The sequence below is a fragment of the Lolium perenne genome, chromosome 7 (genome assembly GCF_019359855.2).
Source record: "Lolium perenne isolate Kyuss_39 chromosome 7, Kyuss_2.0, whole genome shotgun sequence".
Lineage (NCBI taxonomy): Eukaryota > Viridiplantae > Streptophyta > Magnoliopsida > Poales > Poaceae > Lolium > Lolium perenne.
In genome coordinates, this window is record NC_067250.2 from 130,074,284 (window position 1) to 130,094,754 (window position 20,471).

The 20,471-nt window shown below is 43.3% G+C and overlaps 1 long non-coding RNA gene across 1 annotated transcript in view; it reads right to left on the reverse strand.

Annotated features, from left to right (window-relative positions):
- Positions 1–18,918: 18,918 nt before the first annotated feature.
- The window catches only part of LOC139833095 (uncharacterized), a 120,958-nt gene continuing 119,405 nt past the window's right edge, over positions 18,919–20,471 (reverse strand). The window contains exon 3 of the long non-coding RNA XR_011748171.1: positions 18,919–19,309. This is a non-coding gene — a long non-coding RNA (uncharacterized lncRNA). The remainder of the gene's footprint in view (positions 19,310–20,471) is intronic.

Here is a 20,471-nt window from a genome sequence, read left to right on the forward strand (position 1 = left end):
CTATACCTGGTCAGGAAGGTGATGGGGATGCCTCGCTTATGTTCCTGCATGGCATACACGTAAACATTAAATACGAGCCTCGATCGGCTCTCAGGTTATCCTGTGAATCGGCTCAAAGAGCCGATCCACCCATGATCCGTACGGGGTGTACGAATACTTGGTGATCCTGCTTGATCAAGATGAAGCTAATGAGATCTACGACGATTTAGGGTTTTCACCGCATAATCGGATCATCCTACTCCAGGTTGGGCCTCGCGGCCACGCACGGTGCTCATAAGCCGATCCTAAACAAGGCCAAAGAACCAACAATGATGTTGATCCGCGGAACATCCTGTTTAGGACTTGCGAACGCCACCCTACGTGCCACTGGATCCTCCCCCCCTTTGTAAGGCCTAACTATTGCAGATATTAAACTAATCCTTGCATAACAAGGAGCAATCGTAACGGATCAGATCTACTAGATGATGAACAAGCAGGGTGCCGCCCCCACGCCTGAGATAGGCGTGAGGGCGGCTAGACATGCAAGGGTTGCACTACGTAAGCATGTTTATACGAAGAGCTATGCTAACCCTAACACATCTATGATAACTACGTTGCGCGCCATCAAAGACGCTTCAGTACGCGCAACGCATGAACAACGTGGAGCTTGTGCTGCCTAGATCGCAAGATGCGATCTAGGCAGCATGTCGCTTACCTGATTGAAACCCTCGAGACGAAGGAGTTGGCGGTGCGCCGAGATTGGTTTGTTTTGGGGTGAACGTTGTGTTGTTGTTTATTCCATAAACCCTAGATACATATTTATAGTCCAAATGGACTTTCTAATTCGGACGTGCACCTAACCGTGCACGAGTAAAACTCTAACTTTTAATCTAAAGATACGATCTACTATATTACAGATACAATGAGCAATTCAGCCCAATTTCGTGTATAAGGCCAATTCTTGTTTTTCCCTTCCATGTATATCTTCAAGTCTTTCTCAATCGTGGCCCACCTCTGACTCGGTCAAATTCTGGTGATAACAGTCACATCTTATGTACTTTACTTGGAGCGTCTGTGTGCTTTTGTTTTTGTTTTTGTTTGAATAAATGCTTGTGTAGGAGAGAGACACGCTCCGCTGGTTCATGTGAACACATGTGTTCTTAGCTTTTAATTTTCACGGCGAAGGTTGAAACTGCTTCGTTAATTGTTATATGGTTGGAAACGGGAAATGCTACATGTAGTAATTGGTAAAATGCCTTGGGTAATGTGATACTTGGCAATTGTTGTGCTCATGTTTAAGCTCTTGCATCATATACTTTGCACCCATTAATGAAGAAATACATAGAGCTTGCTAAAATTTGGTTTGCATAATTGGTCTCTCTAAGGTCTAGATAATTTCTAGTAAGAGTTTGAACAACAAGGAAGACAGTGTAGAGTCTTATAATGTTTACAATATGTCTTTTATGTAAGTTTTGCTGCACCGGTTCATCCTTGTGTTTGTTTCAAATAGCCTTGCTAGCCTAAACCTTGTATCGAGAGGGAATACTTCTCATGCATCCAAAATCCTTGAGCCAACCACTATGCCATTTGTGTCCACCATACCTACCTACTACATGGTATTTCTCCGCCATTCCAAAGTAAATTGCTTGAGTGCTACCTTTAAAATTTCCATTCTTCACCTTTACAATATATAGCTCATGGGACAAATAGCCTAAAAACTATTGTGGTATTGAATATGTACTTATGCACTTTATCTCTTATTAAGTTGCTTGTTGTGCAATAACCATGTTCCTGGGGACGCCATCAACTACCCTTTGTTGAATATCATGTGAGTTGCTATGCATGTCCGTCTTGTCTGAAGTAAGGGAGATTTACCACTAGTTGAATGGTTAGAGCATGCATAATGTTAAAGAAGAACATTGGGCCGCTAACTAAAGCCATGAATCATGGTGGAAGTTTCAGTTTTGGACAAATATCCTCAATCTCATATGAGAACATTAATTGTTGCTAAATGCTTATGCATTAAAGAGGAGTCCATTATCTGTTGTCTATGTTGTCCCGGTATGGATGTCTAAGTTGAGAATAATCAATAGCGAGAAATCCAATGCAAGCTTTCTCCTTAGACCTTTGTACAGGCGGCATAGAGGTACCCCTTTGTGACACTTGGTTAAAACATATGCATTGCAATGATAATCCAGGTAATCCGAGCTAATTAGGACAAGGTGCGGGCACTATTAGTATACTATGCATGAGGCTTGCAACTTGTAGGATATAATTTACATAACACATATGCTTTATTACTACCGTTGACAAAATTGTTTCTTGTTTTCAAAACCAAAGCTCTAGCACAAATATAGCAATCGATGCTTCCCTCTGCGAAGGGCCTTTCTTTTACTTTTATTGTTGAGTCAGTTCACCTATTTCTCTCCATCTCAAGAAGCAAACACTTGTGTGAACTGTGCATTGATTCCTACATACTTGCATATTGCACTTGTTATATTACTTTACATTGACGACTATCCATGAGATATACATGTTACAAGTTGAAAGCAACCGCTGAAACTTAATCTTCCTTTGTGTTGCTTCAATACCTTTACTTTGAATTATTGCTTTATGAGTTAACTCTTATGCAAGACTTATTGATGCTTGTCTTGAAAGTACTATTCATGAAAAGTCTTTGCTATATGATTCATTTGTTTACTCATGTCATTTACCATTGTTTTGATCGCTGCATTCATTACATGTGTTTACAATAGTATGATCAAGGTTATGATGGCATGTCACTCCAGAAATTATCTTTGTTATCGTTTACCTGCTCGGGACGAGCAGAAACTAAGCTTGGGGATGCTGATACGTCTCCGACGTATCGATAATTTCTTATGTTCCATGCCACATTATTGATGATATCTACATGTTTTATGCACACTTTATGTCATATTTATGCATTTTCCGGAACTAACCTATTGACGAGATGCCGAAGTGCCAGTTCCTGTTTTCTGCTGTTTTTGGTTTCAGAAATCCTAGTAAGGAAATATTCTCGGAATTGGAAATCAACGCCCAGCATCTTAGAATCCCTGGAAGCATCCAGAACACCCGAGAGCCGCCAGAGGGGGGCCACAGGGGCCCCAGATGACAGGGTGGCGCGGCCAGGGCCTGGGCCGCGCCCCCCTATTGTGTCATTGCCTCGTCGCCCCTCCGACTCCGCCTCTTCGCCTATTTAAAGGTCCCTGACCTAAAACCTCGATACGAAAAAGCCACGGTACGAGAAACCTTCCAGAGCCGCCGCCATCGCGAAGCCAAGATCTGGGGGACAGGAGTCTCTGTTCTGGCACGCCGTCGGGACGGGGAAGTGCCCCCGGAAGGCTCCTCCATCGACACCGCTGCCATCTCCACCGCCATCTTTATCACCGCTGCTGTCTCCCATGAGGAGGGAGTAGTTCTCCATCGAGGCTAAGGGCTGTACCGGTAGCTATGTGGTTCATCTCTCTCCCTATGTACTTCAATACAATAATCTCATGAGCTGCCTTACATGATTGAGATTCATATGATGATGCTTGTAATCTAGATGTCATTATGCTAGTCAAGTGGGTTTTACTTATGTGATCTCCGGAGACTCCTTGTCCCACGTGTGTAAAGGTGACAGTGTGTGCACCGTGTGGGTCTCTTAGGCTATATTTCACAGAATACTTATTCACTATTATGAATGGCATAGTGAAGTGCTTATTTATATCTCTTTATGATTGCAATGTGTTTTGTATCACAATTTATATGTGTGCTACTCTAGTGATGTTATTAAAGTAGTCTATTCCTCCTGCACGGTGTAATGGTGATAGTGTGTGCATCGTGTTAGTACTTGGCGTAGGCTATGATTGTGATCTCTTGTAGATTATGAAGTTAACTATTGCTATGATGGTATTGATGTGATCTATGCCTCCTTTCGTAGCGTGAAGGTGACAGTGTGCATGCTATGTTAGTAGTTGGTTTGGTTATGTTGATCTGTCATGCACTCTAAGGTTATTTAAATATGAACATCGAATATTGTGGAGCTTGTTAACTCCGGCATTGAGGGTTCGTGTAATCCTACACAGTTAGTGGTGTTCATCATCCAACAAGAGGGTGTAGAGTCTAGCATCTATCTATTTATTCTGTTATGTGATCAATGTTGAGAGTGTCCACTAGTGAAAGTATGATCCCTAGGCCTTGTTTCCAATACTGCTATCGCTGCTTGTTTACTGTTTTACTGCATTTATACTGTCCGCAATATTACCACCATCAACCACACGCCAGTCCTGGACAGCAAAGCACTTTTCTGGTGCTGTTGCTACTGCTCATACTTATTCATACCACCTGTATTTCACTATCTCTTCGCCGAACTAGTGCACCTATTAGGTGTGTTGGGGACACAAGAGACTTCTTGCTTTGTGGTTGCAGGGTTGCATGAGAGGGATATCTTTGACCTCTTCCTCCCTGAGATCGATAAACCTTGGGTGATCCACTTAAGGGAAACTTGCTGCTATTCTACAAACCTCTGCTCTTGGAGGCCCAACACTGTCTACAAGAATAGAAGCTCCCGTAGACATCACCACCCACTACCTATCAGGACCTGCCAGAGCCTGGTGGACAAGTGTCCGCGCAATGAATGCGGGACAGATGATGACCTGGGAAGACTTCAAGCTGAAGTTTAGCAAATACCATGTGCCCCAAGGACTGATTAAGAAGATGAGAGACGAGTTCCGCGAACTCAAGCAAGGCAGAATGTCCGTGGTAGAATACCGCGACAGATTCCTTACTCTGTCAAGGTACGCCCCGGACGAGACCGACACCAATGAGAAGCGGAAGGAAAGATTTCTGAACGGATTACACGATGAAATGCAGACTGTACTGGTCAACATTCCCTTTGCTGACCTAGAAGCCCTGGTGGACTCCGCCATCTAGATGTAAGGGAAGCTTCACCAAGCCAACGAGAACCGCAAACGCCGAATGATGAACCAACATGGGTCCAGCAATACCCAGAAGTACCGCAACAACTCATCTGGAGGATTTACTCCAAGATACAACAAGCCCACTGCCCAGACTTACCGCCCAAACTACACCAATAACCGTGGAGGACCCCCGAAGCCCGGAGGCAACAACAACAACAATCACAACAACACCACCAACCCCAACAGCAACAACAACAACACTGGCCCGAGGACTGGAAGCAACGCCATCCCCGTCGCCACCAAGGACAAGGCCACCATCACTTGTTATGAGTGTGGAGTGGTTGGGCATTACTCCAATGAGTGCCCCAAGAGATTAGCTAAGATTGCCGCCAACACCGCTGCACCCGCTCAGAACCAGCGCCGCTTTGCCGCAAGAAGGAACCAGAATAACAACAACGGCCGCCTCTACAACATGACTGCAACAGAATCCCAAGAAGCACCTCAGACCATGCCAAGTATGTTTTCCTGTTAAATCATACCGCCCAATCTCTCTTAGGAACCTAACTTTTCTTAAAATCTCGGGACGAGATTTGTTTAAGGGGGAAGGGTTTGTAACATCCCAAAATTTCAAACAAAGAGAAAATGAATTTCCTTTCTCCAAAAATGAGAACCAACAAAACTTTTCTTACATTGGGTGCTATGCATAGTACTCATACTTAATACTTGTGTTTTTGCCATGATTGTTTGATTATTACTTTGAACACATTTCCAAAACCCTAAACCCTAACCTTCTCAAAAACAAGGTGGGACAAATTTGAGAAACCAAAATCAAAGAAAAAGACATATGTGGGCATATAACCCTATTATGTAAATCTTGAACCCTACCTCTCTTATTTTGCTAAATGGTGGTGAACCATGGTGAACCCCACTAAACCCTAAACCTCATCCCTCTTGTCCCCAATCTTTGAAAAACAAAATAAAAAGAAATGATCTTAAACCAGAAAAAGGCATATGCAAGCCTATGGCTACTTTTTGCAAATACTAAACTTTGCCTTGTCTACCTTGATAGATGGTTTGGAAATACCTCAACAAACCTAATTTAAGGCTTACCACTCAAATCTTGGTGAAACCAAAAAGAAAACAAAAATCAAATAAAGCATATGCATAGAGGCATATGTGGCACTTAGCCAAAATATCAAATCTTGACCTAGGCACCCCCATTGCCCCAAAATGGTTTGAACCCTTTACCCAACCCAAACTAACACCAAATAAACCTCACACATGCTTAAGTGAAGCAAAGAAAAAGAAAAGAACAAAAGTTAGAAAATCACAAAACCCTCACATATGGCTTATGCCATTTTTCCAAATCTTTGACCTAGACCAAATTGGCCTTCACCATTAGTTGTATTATGTTATTAAACACTTATTACAACTTTTGAAATCAAAGAAACACAAATCAAATCAAATTCAAACTCAAATTGTGATCACATATGATAATGGTCAAATCTGCCATTTATATTCTAGTCACTACTTTGAGCCACTCTATCTCAAGTTTTTCAAACTAAACTTTCCCAATTCTTTGCACCTCATCCAATAGCACATCAAGGTGAACAACTTTGGTAAAGACCACCATGTCAAATGCATCTTGGATCAAAAACTATGCTCATGCAAAGTTGGAACTTTTTATCAAATACAATAATCTCCCACTTAGCAATTTTTGCAATTCTTTTAATTTTAAAATTTCACCACCACCTTTGTGTGTTGTGGATCATCAGAAGAAAGTCCAATTCACTCCTCCCTCAATTTTCAAATTTCATTGCACCCATCTTTTTGACAAAAACTTGACTTTTCCAACTATGCCTCAATCTCAAAAACACTATTTGGAATAGTGTTGGCCCAACCTTGATCACCACTTGACTACACCTAGTTCCCTGGTCCCCTCTACACCCAACCCTTTCACAGCAACCCTAGAGAAGCTAGCCAAACATGGCATAGCCATGCCATGCCGGCCACATGCATGTGCACCAGCTCCCTTCCTCTCCTCACCTCCTCAGCCCTGCCCACCATGTCCCTGAGCGCCACCTAGACCTACTGCAACTGCCTAGCAGCGCCATTGCCGGAGATCGACACGCCACCGCCGGGAACGGACGCGCCCAGGGTGACCAGCACATGCCGAGGACGTCGCCCATGGACATGCACTAGCCACGCGCCGCCCCATCCCTCTGCGCCTCCCCCAGACCCCACTCCGGCACGTTGAGCATCGCCACCATCCCTGCAACCCGTCAGACACGCCCCCTTGCTCTCGCGCCTCCTGTCGCCGACGACCACATCACCATTTCTCACGCGCCCGTGCCGCCAGAGCTCGCCGTCGTACTCGCTCACTAGGCCGTCCCCCACCTCGCCAGCACGCGCTATGGCTTCGCCTTGACCGCACCTACCTAGTGCCCACCTCGCCTACCCCTATCCCTCGCCGGAAGCGCCGCTCCGCTGTCGACCTCCACGGTACCCTCGCTGCACCTCGAGCGCCTATAAAAGGAAGCCGCCTCTGGATAATCTCTTCACGCCCTCGACTCCCCCTCTCCCTCCTGACCTTCCTCAACAGCTCTCCGCTCTACATTGTCCACTCCGCCGCCGCAATTTCGCCGGAGTTAGCCGCGCCAGTACCTCAGCGACGCCATCGATTAACGCCTCCCCGAGCGACGCCGCGGCTAGCAGTCGACTCCCCGTCGTCGACAACGTCGCCCTGCTTCGTCGCCGCCCCTCGCCGGAGTCCAGGATCGCCGCCGACCCCCTACCTCCGCCGTGCCAGGGCTCCCCTCTCGTCGACGACGACGACGATCCACCGTCTGATCGCCATCTAATCGCACGGCCCAGAGTGAAAGGTACCGTTTCGGTAAGCCTAAGTCACTGACGTGCGGGCCCCTTTGTCAGCTGGCCCGCAGCGCTACTGGGCTGGTTTCCTCAATTTCAAACCAAATCGGCCCATTCCTTTTCCCGCCTAGCCCATTAGCAATTTTCAAATTAAATTGTTTCAGAGAATTCAAATACTGGTCCTGTCTTGGAAATTGAATAGTTTCAAATTGGCTTTGCCAAATTTAACAAATTTTATATTTTTGGAAAGCTTATGAAATGCTTGATCCAACCCCACTGGTCCTACCTTGAAATATTGTGTAGAAATAATATGACAAAAAGATTAATTCAGGGACTTTTGCACATTCAAATAAATCTTAAAAATCAACCAAAAATGATATTGAGTTAATTCCAACTCCAATAGCTCAAATTTAACTTACAAAAATTGTTTCTGCAAAAATATGGTGTGGTCACCTTGAGTGATCATGGCCCAAATTAAATAGAGGACTATATGGCTATTTTAGTTAGTTGATATTGTCCAAAACTATTATGCAAATCATATGAAGTGTTTCACTTCATTTAAATCTTGTCCCAAGTACTTTCATATGAAGTTTGAACCCCTGGTCAAATACTCTCACATGAAATACTTGGTTATTTTAAACCATAATAGGCATTGTTAAATAGTATGAGGTATTCTACCTCATTTAAATCATTTTCTCAAATAATGATGATGAATGGTTGACTTAGGTCAACATGTTTTCATGTATGATTGTTTGAGAAGTTAAATCTTAAGAAGATTCAATGAGAGGAAATTATTCCTCAAGAACTAAATGGAAACTATCATTTACATATGTAATGAGAGGAAATTATTTCTCTAACCCTAAGTAAGAAAACCCTAGATTAATTATTGGTAGAAATGCTAAGTGATGATGCTAGATCATTTGGAGTGAGCCATTAAGGCTAAATAAGGCTACTTAAGTATTGTTTGGTGATTGTATCCTCGTATTCGTGTATAGACGCTAGTACCGGAGAATACCAGGAAGAGGAAGGATTCTACCCAGAAGAAGAAGAGAACTTTGACCACCTCAACAACCAAGGCAAGCTAACAGCATTGCAAGTTCTATGGTTGCAAGCTAATATTCTTGCAAAGTGCAAAGCCCTTTGGGGCAAGGCACCATTAGTCTTACCTTTCTTACCACAAGCCTATCCCAAGTTGTTACCTTACAAGTTTTACTTGTTTTTTTTCAAAGAGTTACTTTTATAGTTAACTTTGGTCTAAGTTAAGAAGGTTACTAGAGTAGCAAAGTTAGTCTCAAGCTAGCCAAGCAAGATAGCACCCCTCATGATTAGTGCTAGTGCTAAATAATAAAACTTGACTACTCTAGGTGGGAACATGTGACTTGACATGAATTTGAAACCTTTGAATGATGATTCATTCCATTGAATGAATTTTGAAGGTGAATATGACTTGGAGAAGATGGTGATTTTTGATAAAACTAATATTGGTTTGAATGCGATACCTTTCCAATATTGAGTATCCCCACAATACCTGATTATGGGTAGGGCTTAGCTGGAAATTTATGCATCTTAGTATGGGTTCCCTCTGAACACACATCATAGGGGTTATGCCGAGGCTGCCTCCGTTGTTGAGAAATGATGTGAATTGAGGTAAATTGTACGGCCAAGCCCCGTGCAGTTCCCAGGTTGACAGTTGGTCTTCACTGGGAGGCCAAGCTCATGGGGAGAGGTGCTCATACTAGGGTTTGTAAGTGAAAGGTTATGGTTGATGATCCGCGTACTGTGTTACGATGATTCGGGGTAATCCCGGCGGATGAAATCAAATGTTGTGGCACAAGTGTGCAACCTCTGCAGAGTGTAAACCTATTCGAATAGCCGTGTCCACGGTTACGGACGGTTGGAAAGGCCATACAGTTTCCGATGTCAGACTCTTGAAAATGTTGGTGAATTGAATGGTGAAGTGGTGACTTGATTTTGACTAAAATTGGTTTTATGCAAATAAACTAGAGCTTAGCACCCCTTACTAGAATTGTTAGCACTTACACTAGTATTAGTTTGCGAGTACTTAAAGTACTCACGGCTTTGTCCCTGGCTATTCAAATGGCCAGAGTATGAGGATGAACAGAACTACCAAGGAGATGACCAGCAGGACGCCTACGACAACTAGGAGTCTTCCGAGGTCAAGCGTTGGCCTGTGGACTAGAGAGTCCATTTATCTTTACGCTTCCGCTATGAACTTGTGTTGGTTCGTTGATCAATAGATCAACTATTCGTGTAATATGGATCATGTGATTCAAGTGGTAAGACAATATGGTTTGTAATGAATAATGACTATGATACTTAACTATTATGCCTCGCAACAACAATATTCATGTGATTACGATGAATGACATAATAGGCATGTGGATTTAAAAATCCGGGTGTTGACAACCCACCACAACCCACCCCACCCCACCCCACCCACCCACCTTCGGTGACCTCCAACAAATTTTAAAAAAATCCAATGAAATTCAGGCGGCCCCAGATCTAGATCTATATCTGGTCGTCATTTTTTTTTGAAATTCAAAAAAAAAAATTGTGGCGCATAGCCGCTGTGTGCGTCACAGAAAGTTTTCTGTGGTGCATGCCTGCCTGGTGCGCCACAGAAATGTCACTTTCTGTGGCGCATGGGTCCATGCGCCAAAGAATTCACATTTTTGTGGCGCACTGCCCATACGCCATAGAATAGGATTTTAGGTGCGCCAGATGAGTGTTTCCCTACTAGTGAACATATTTCATACAAAAGTATACTAACTTATATGTAAATACAAATACAAGTAAAACGGGGAACAAGGATGAGAGACCTTTTAATCTCCATTCCATTTTAGACAGCAACGATCAAAGTTCTACATTTCTATTTTCAAATAGATAAAATTTCCACGAGTCGGCGGGGAACACACCCTTGTTGCCATCCCTAGCTACAAGCCGTGACAGTACACTTATGTGAACCAGCCTAAGGTGTTTCCTAATAGATAAAAATTTCACGAGTTTGCTGGGAACCCTCTTGCCACCCCTAGCTTGCGGACCGTGATACACTTATGTGGACCGGCCCATGGTAAGCAGCGCGGTCCTCCAGCTTCGTTATAAGCGCTAGTTAAACAACAACACAACGTGCTCATCCTTTTTTCCAGGCGCGTCTATACATCACACTAGACCACTAGAAAAAAACCAACCTTTACAAAGGGAAAAACTTGCTCCACGCGTCGCACGTCCGGCTGACACGTGTCAGAAGTCACGAAACCCCGCGCGTGGCCGAGCGAACACGAGTACGGAATCAGAGAGCCTTCCACGAACGAAACTCCACTGCGAGTACAGCTAGCTAGTTTAGCGTGAATTCACACTATGCGAGGCTAGCTCGATTAGACTAGATGGCACCGTGCACTTCTGAAAATCGGTGGCCGGACAAAATCGTTTCGTATGCATACGATAGTTGTACATACTACATATAAAAATGGATAAGCCGAAATACGAGTATAGTTACATACGACACAGGAGTACAACTATGTATGACACACGAGTAAAGTTGTGTATATCACACGAGTACAGTTGAACACATGGACGAGTACAAGTACAGTCATGCACACGAGCAGGTACAGTTGCGCACACGAGCAGGTACAGTCACGTACAACACACGAGTACAGTTGAACACACATGCGAGTACAAGTACAGTCACGCACACGAGCAGGTACAGTTGCGCACACGATCAGGTACAGTCACACACAACACACGAGTACAGTTGAACACACATACGAGTATAGGTACAGTCACGCACACGAGCAAGTACAGTCGTGCACACGAGCAGGTACACTCATGCACAACACACGAGTACAGTTGAACACACAGGCGAGTACAAGTACATTCACGCACACGAGCAGATACAAACACGCGTACGAGCAGGTATAGTCGTGAACACGAGCAAGTACATGTACAGAAGTACAATGACGCACACGAGCAGGTACAGTCGCGCGTAAGTACAGGTACAGTCCCGCACATGGGCGAGTAAAGTTAGCGAGTAAAGGGAAAAAATGCACCAAATGCAGTAAAAACAGAAGTACTTATCAGTTGAAACACGAGTACAGTTAGATACACACCACATGTACAATAATAATATTATTGGAAGTACGAAAAAAGTATCTCCAAACATATCAACATGGGATATAGTTTTGAAGATCTCGACGCGAGGATCTCAAAAGTGAAAACGATTCGCAATTTGGACTTACGGTTCTAAAGATATTTCATTTTGAAAAAACGAATCTAGAAGAAAAAGGGAAAAACTGACACAACACAGTCTTCTCTCTCCTCCCCCATCACCATCTTGCTTCCCCTTGCGACACGTGGCGAGCAGGGAGACCACTTCCTAGGAATTTTCTGGCACCACAGCGCGCCATTTGTCACGTGCGGAGCGAGTTGTCTTCCCTTTGCGAAGGTCGGCCTTTTTCTAGAGTTCTCGCACAATACATCGCACGCTAATCGCGTGAAGGTAATCATGTGTGGGCCGACCCATTAGGCTATTCACTCCTTGAAAAGAAGTAGTACCATAATTTCTTCAACATGTACAAGATTTGAGCTGTAGCCCAATGACTTTAACCTTTGATTTATTCTCTAAAGACCCAGGCTCAAATCATACTGTAGGCAACAATTTTAGAATTTTATAAATCTAAGCAAAATTTAAATTTCAAAAATTTCAAATCTAAGCAAAAATTTAAAATTCCAAATCTGAGCAAAAATTGATTTTAAACAAAAAAATTTGTTCAATTTTTTTCTCAAAATATGTTTTGTTCAATAGAATTTCCGCTCAAAATTTGTTTGCTGAAAATATTTTGTGTTCAATAAATTTTCGCTCAAATTTTTTTTGTTCAAAATTATTTTTGCTCAAAATATTTTTTCAGAAATCTATTCGCTCAGAATATAAAATATTTATATTCTAAAAATATTTAAAAATATTAAATAATCGAACAAAAAAACCGGAGAACTAGAAATTGGAAAGAAATAAAAACTAGCGAACAACCGAAGAACCAGAAAACCAACAAGAAAACCAGAATAAACCCCGAAGAACCGAAAACTCTATAGCACTCCGTTCGCAAATGGGCCGTAACCCACCATGTTCGCCTGCGTGCGATGGCTCTTCCCTGTCGCATAGCGACAAATAAGATTTCCCTTTTTTTCCTCTGAGTGGACGGCCTTTGCTTATCCGTGTGCAAGTTAAACAGCACCGATAAAGTTGGGCGGTACTATACTGACAGCAGCCCAATTTGATCACGTTAGTATAAGGCCTTAAGAAAAAAAAAATTGAGGCCTCTTTTGCTCCAAAAAGAGATAGGGGAATATATAGTTCGATTAAGACAAGTTGGTTTGAAACATTGGACATACGGTTTCTGTCCAAGAAAAAAAAGGTCCGTCACCAGTTCATCACTGGCACCGTGCATTGTTGTTCCTAAGATACGTACTCTCAAGTTGTCAACTGCCTTGCTGAGCCTTTGGTGGATCGATCAAGTTATGGCCCGGTGATTGAAGATGCGAAATTGGCAGCAGCTTCCTTCGAGTCATGTTCTTTCACTCATGTATCTCGTTCTCTGAATATGGCTGCACATTGTTTAGCTAGAAGGTGTGAATTTTCTGTAGATGCCGTGTGGCGTGGTGTTCCTCCGGAGTGTATCCGTGAGGCCATCTGTAATGACATTATGATTATGTGATCAATAAAGCGCATGGTTTCTATCAAAAAAAAAAAAAACTGCCTTGATTAGTCCGGGACTGTTTTTTTTTTCTTTGCGAAATGTCCGGGACTGTTGTGATAGTCAGATCGCGTAACCAAGCAGATCAATAAAATACTCTGATGTACACATATATCCCCGCCCCTCCCATAACTTCAACTGGAATCATTCAGTCCTGCTGGATCTTGATGTGCGATGGATGCCTCATGCCTCTCTCTTCAAGTTTGCTAGTTCGTTGACAGTAGAGATGCTTGCGTATAAACGGTCAGTGCAATTCCGATGGTTGCACAGTGACGATGCATTTCAACTGCCAACTGCATGCTGAAACTCTTGGAATTGACATGAAAACACTGCACTACGACCTCTGCTTGAAGCTTTGGAGTTAAACGTAAGTTATTGATCTGCTAATGTTCTAGCTACAAGAGCGAATGATTACACGCCGCACTTGCCTCAGAGTTCTGCAATTTTTGGTGAAGTAGAGATTAAAAAACCAGGAGCAGAGCAAGACTGAGTTATATTTTCATCCATCGTTTACTACTTGAGTGGACTATAACGGTGTATTTTTTTAAAAATAAAAGCAAAAGCTTTATCTTATTCATTAATTAAGAAAAATGTGCCTAATTAATTAGCAAAAAAATGGGTCGACCAAGTCGATAGTCTCCCCACAATGGAACCAGGTGTATTTTACATAGGCCAGGGATGGTGAATTTACGGGTCTTCGGGTTGATTATATAAAAAGAAAATTAGTTGAACCGAAGTGGATATGCACCCCGTACATCTATTTTTTCGAAATGGGGCAGAGCCTGGCCTCTGGATCAATCGATGCACATAGCCTTATTCATTTATTGCATAATTCATAGTATCAAGTCTAGGTGAAATTCTGATGGTCATTTCTCATGACAATATTTTACTATAAAGTATAAGTAACACTGAAATACTACCTCTGCTCTAAAATATAAGCCTTTTTTTTTAGAAAGGTGGCTTATATTTTAGAATGAAGGTAATATAATTCCAATAGTACCAATATAGTGGCACCTAATGCAGAAACCACAAATGGAGCCCGAGCTCCATGGTGACCTTTCTTTTTTGAAAATTTTAAAATCAACATTTGAAAGTTTCAAAAAAAATAGAACAACAATCCTATGTCTAGATAAAGTTGAACTCTACCAGTGTGCACAATATCAATTCAAAATTAGTTGTATTCTAGGCTACACAAAATGGTAAATCTGTAAATTTTCAAGTTTTGGAAATATGCACCGCACCTAGATTCACACATTTCTCATTTTTGTTCAGCCTAAAATAGAACTTATTTTGGATTAGTTTTTTCACTAGTCGACTTCATCATTATCTGCATCTTGGATTTTCCCCTTTTTTATTAACTTTGAAATACAATTTTCGTTTTTTTTAATGAGCTTTGTGGCTCCCTGGAGCCATTTGTCTGCTCCCCATCTAATGTTCATATGTACTAATATTGTTAAAAGGATGTAGTAAGAGGTAAGGCCAAGATTCATCGATCTTAATTTAGGATCTCTTGGTGATATAGACTCAGAGATCTGGTATATTGATTTCACGAAATAATAATAACATTACAAAGATACACTCCTTATCAAAAAACGTATGACCTTTCAAGTCACGGTGTGCAGATAGTTGTAAAGATCAAAACCACATGTAGAGCTAGACGGAGTTAAATCTTTGTATGTAGTCTAGTAGAGGCCTACATGATGTACTAGGTAAAATCATAGAAATAAGGACCTGCCATAAGTTGTGTTCAAAGGAAAATCATGAGCGGGGGGGGGGGGGGCCGCCCCCCTCATCCCCCCTTGTCTCCGTCCCTCACTAGGGGTGTGCTGCTTCTCCTCCCTCGCGGTGCGCTGCTTCTCCCTGTGCTGCTTGACTCGGTTGCGCAGGTAGCACACTAGCCTGAAGATCCCCCTGTAGAAACATCAGATACCGTGTAAATGTTTGAGTCAACAAGATATATAGGAACGTTGGGCGTGTATGCATTTGTCTGTACATACCATGCAGTTATGTTGGCGACGATAAAGCTGGCGATTACGACGAGGGCGAAGCTCAAGTCGGCCGCTCCGGTGTGGTCGGGTACTCCGGGAATTGCCCGTAGATGAACGCGGCGAAGAGATAAAACACGTCAAACAGCGCGGTCAACACGAGGACGGGACATCCGCTAGGGCGTGCGATAAAAGACATTGTGGATCAGCAGCATGACCAGGAACCATGAAGGCCATGCTGCCATACAGCATGAGATTGGCATAGCTGTTCGGGTGCTTGGAACGCATGATGGGTTCGCCTGCAACGTGCGGGTTTGGGCCGTCCACCAGGTCTTCTTGCCAGAACGCGCCTTTCCTCCCAGCACGGAGACGACGGAGTACCTTGCCGTCGCGTGGGCACAGGCCCTGGTCCTGGTCCTCGTCGTTGTGGGGGGGGGGGGGGGCGCAGCCCCCCTCATCCCCCCTTGTCTCCGTCTCTGACTCGGGGTGTGCTGCTTCTCCTCCCTCGCGGTGCGCTTCTTCTCCCTGTGCTGCTTGACTCGGTTGCGCAAGTAGCACACTAGCCTGAAGATCCCCCTGTAGAAACATCAGATACCGTGTAAATGTTTGAGTCAACAAGATATATAGGAACATTGGGCGTGTATGCATTTGTACGTACATACCATGCAGTTATGTTGGCGACGATAAAGCTAGCGATTACGACGAGGGCAAAGCTCAAGTCGGCCGCTCCGGTGTGGTCGGGTACTCCGGGAATTGCCCGTAGATGAACGCGGCGAAGAGACAAAACACGTCAAACAGCGTGGTCAACACGAGGACGGGACATCCGCCAGGGCGTGCGATAAAAGACATCGTGGATCAGCAGCATGACCAGGAACAACGACGTCATGAAGGCCATGCTGCCATACAGCATGAGATTGGCATAGCTGTTCGGGTGCTTGGAACGCATGATGGGTTCGCCTGCAACGTGCGGGTTTGGGCCGTCCACCAGGTCTTCTTGCCAGAACGCGCCTTTCCTCCCAGCACAGAGACGACGGAGTACCTTGCCGTCGCGTGGGCACAGGCCCTGGTCCTGGTCCTCGTCGGTGTGTGGGCGGTCGTTCTGGCCCCCGACATCGCTGGCGCGTGGGCGCTGGTGCTGGCCTTGGCGGTCGTCGCCGTGCTGGCCCTCGCCCTCGTCGCCGTGTGGGCGCTGGCCCTGGCCTTCGTCGCGGCGTGGGCGCTGGTGCTGGCCCTGGCGGTCGTCGTCGCGCTGGCCCTCGCCCTCGTCTCTGCGTGGGCGCTGGTTCTGGCCCTCGTCGCTGCGTGGGCGCTGGTGTTGGACCTGGCGGTCGTCGTCGCGCTGGCCCTCGCCCTCGTCGCCGTGTGGGCGCTGGTGCTGGCCCTGGCGCTCGTCGCCGCGTGGGCGCTGGTGCTGGCCCTGACGGCGTCGTCGGGTGGGCCCTGCACCTGGCGCTGGCCATGGTTGGCGCCGGAGTTCTCCGGGATGTCGATGGCATGTTCCCGGTTGATCTCCTCCTCTGTCTCCGGCACGATCTCGCTGGTGATCGAGCTGGTGCTCCATGGATGCTCTACTACTCGTACCAACTGACTATTTGCTTGCAACTCGAGGGAAGAGGACGATGAAATGCTGGCTGTTGTGGAAGACGAATGGTGGGCTTTTATAGCGCAGCATTGGAGCAGGTGTTCCGCGGCGGGGGTGGGGCAGGGAATGACGCTGGTTTTCCTTTACTTCACCTCGTACGACAGCGCGGAAAGAGGAAGCAGCGAATCGACGCGCTCGCGTTCTCCTTTATTTCACTTTGTAGCTACCTAGAAACTAAACGTGATCGATCGGGCCGATAAAATCACGTCTTGTTGTACGTAGGTTCCAATTGTAAATTGATCAACATAGCTTTGGTGTTAAAACAAACAAAAAACAGTTTTGTTGATCAGCTTTGGAGTTTTTTTGATTGATCAGAATTGGAGTTTTTTTTTACATCGGCCAGCTCTGGAGTATGTTTCATGTATGTTACCTTGAAGCTAAACGTGATCGATCAGACGGATTAAATAACATGTTGGACTTTATATTGTACTAGTTGGAACATATATGTGTCCCATATTTGTTACATAAATCACTCTTATGATTTAAAATCTTAGCCACAAATTTCTGATCTGACTGCCAATATAATTTAGATCCTGGTGGCTTTATTAGACATGTGTACATTGTGAATTTTTTCTTCTAGTCCATCGGCCCCAAATTAATTTACATAGATTTATCTAAATTTGTATGTATCTAGCTATATACAAAAACATGTATGTATAGATATAAATCTAGCTAGACAAATTTAATCCATTAATTTAAAAGGAGGATGTACGGATTTAGAAAAATCTACGACATCATTTTCATGACGGAAGGATTATACGTTTTTAGAGATGCACCATGATAGATAGATTGAACAGCCGACCGGTATTAGTGTGTTTCCCTTTTCTAAAATATATGTGTGTATGTGTGGATATTTATATATTTCACATAAAATTTGGATTGAACAGCTGGCCGGTAGTTGCGGTTTCTTTTTTTGGAACATCTATGCGTGTGGCTGACATATATGTCACGTCAAATTTCTGAGGCCCACCGTGCTTTTTTTCTAGAAATGCAACCATGTTTACATAGACCAAACGTTCACGCTGGTTATTTCTTTTTGCTGAACATATGCTCGTGTGTATACACGTGCATGTGCATGAGATGAAATATTTTGAGGCTGTGGACACGTAAACAACATGAAACGGCAACTACAGACACGTCTTTACATGCTTACATGAGATTTTGGTTTGGTCTTATAACGTGGCATGAGAGACTTTCAAACGTGGATCGTGCCAAACCTTTTAAACGTGGATCATATCACCAATTTCTTGTTAAATCATAACCACCAATTTAAGATCTGAATAATTTAGAAGATATATGAACTAACGTGGTATCTCTAATTAGAATTGTATATTGTTTTTGTATATAATAGATAGATACCAACTGAGACTGAGCGACTGCTGTCTCGAATAAGTATAGTTTTGGTATATCAGTAAATGGTGTAAGTATGTATGTCTGCGAGGGCTGTGAGGCCATCTGCTTGCGCTCACTTGGCCTGCATTATTATTTGCTGGTGGGCTCCTCATCTATTGTGTCGCTCTCTGTGGGACATATATATCTAACTAGACAAATAGCGCGCTTCGCCGCCCCGCCTGCCTAACGTTTGCACAGCCGTAGCAACCCATCTGTTGGCAGTTTAATGAGTTTTTAACAGGGTTGTACCGGTTGTTTGGTGTAAGAGGAGGTAATTGCAAAATTGTTGGCACAATGATTGGTGACCAGTCAAATGGAACCAATGAGTTTGTTATTGAAAAAATTGTGTTCAAATGAGCTGGATAAATATACCAAAATGTGCATAGCAGATTATCAATAATTCCAGCAGAACCATGACAACAACAAACACTAATTCTTGAAATAACTTCACAAAAAAGTAACTATGTTGTAATTGACCATGAATCTAAATTGCCAAGTGATCTACTACCAACTTATGAATCAGATGCAAGAAATTTGTTGAAAGGCACAACTGGGGACCCTTAATGTCATCAAGGAGAAAAGACCTCATTAGCCAGATTGTATCGCCTCACGTGCAATTACACCTCATCATCAAGCCGGCAACTTACACTTGTCCTTGATTGATCTCGCAACTTCTATCTGCTATGAGCTAGGCCCCAAAGCAAGAACTTGTCGGAGATGCCTGTCAAGTGGCCAAAACAGATGTCTCTGCTGCAATATCGGCACCCAAATAACCGCATATCAATGTGTTTATGTCTATACATATTAGGATTTTATTATGCTTTGCAATTTCTTGGTATTGCAAAGATCTATTATACATTTGTAGGAGGTAGAAAATGCCCTGAAAGGTAGATCACACAGTTGATTTCTAAAAACAACCTTATGTGTTGGTACATACCCTCCACCAATAAAATTTTAGTGCCTAGGAACAATAAAATATATAAAACATCTAAGAACGGTTAACCCAAATGCAAGCTTACATTAGCAACAAACTACCATGTAAAGTAACTAATCACGTGAGAGGCAAAACAACATGATGAGAAACAAACCGGACACAAACCATTAATTGGCGAAAGCTCCACCTCACAGTTTATATACTGGAAATCAAAATACTCCCTCCGTCCCATGAAAGTACTATACTAATCTAAGTCAACTTTCATGGGACGCAGGGAGTACATAAAAAGGATTGTTGGGCAATGCAATATTCTAGGCCGTAAGATCGTTTGAAGGAAAATAGCAAAGACCAGAAAGTTGTATTGCAGATTGAAAACTGAATGCCATGGGCTGGAGCAACCTGTTGGTGACCATATAATTAGCATAAATTGATACATATGGGAGTTAATTACTTGTTTCCAATCTTTATATACTGGCTATATAGGCAAAGCATCCATATATTAACATTTCAATAACCAAGAAGTCTTCTCAAGTTCATAAACTCCTAACTCTGTCGCTTTGTTGCCCAACTGCTCTAGATCTATATGGTGTGTTATCCTCCATCAATAATAACAACAACAAAGAGATATTTGTGCACACTAAATGTACAAAACATCAACTGATATCATTAGAGCGGTGAGTAAGTGATAGCTCAGATAAAAAAAAAATCTATATTATATTTCAATACACCATTAGAAGGGAACTACCATCGAGCCATAAATTACCAGTAACGAAAAACTCAATGATTGTAACCAGTTTTTGTCAAAACTGAAATGGATAAAACTGATATCACGGTAATGATCCATTTAGCTGTGATACAATACGTATAGGTTTTCAAACTGGGCGTACCATCTCTGCTGATCTAGTTATCAAAAGATCATCCTAAGAAACAAATTACAAACTGGCAACATGTGCAGTAAAAATAAGCTAATGTTATGAT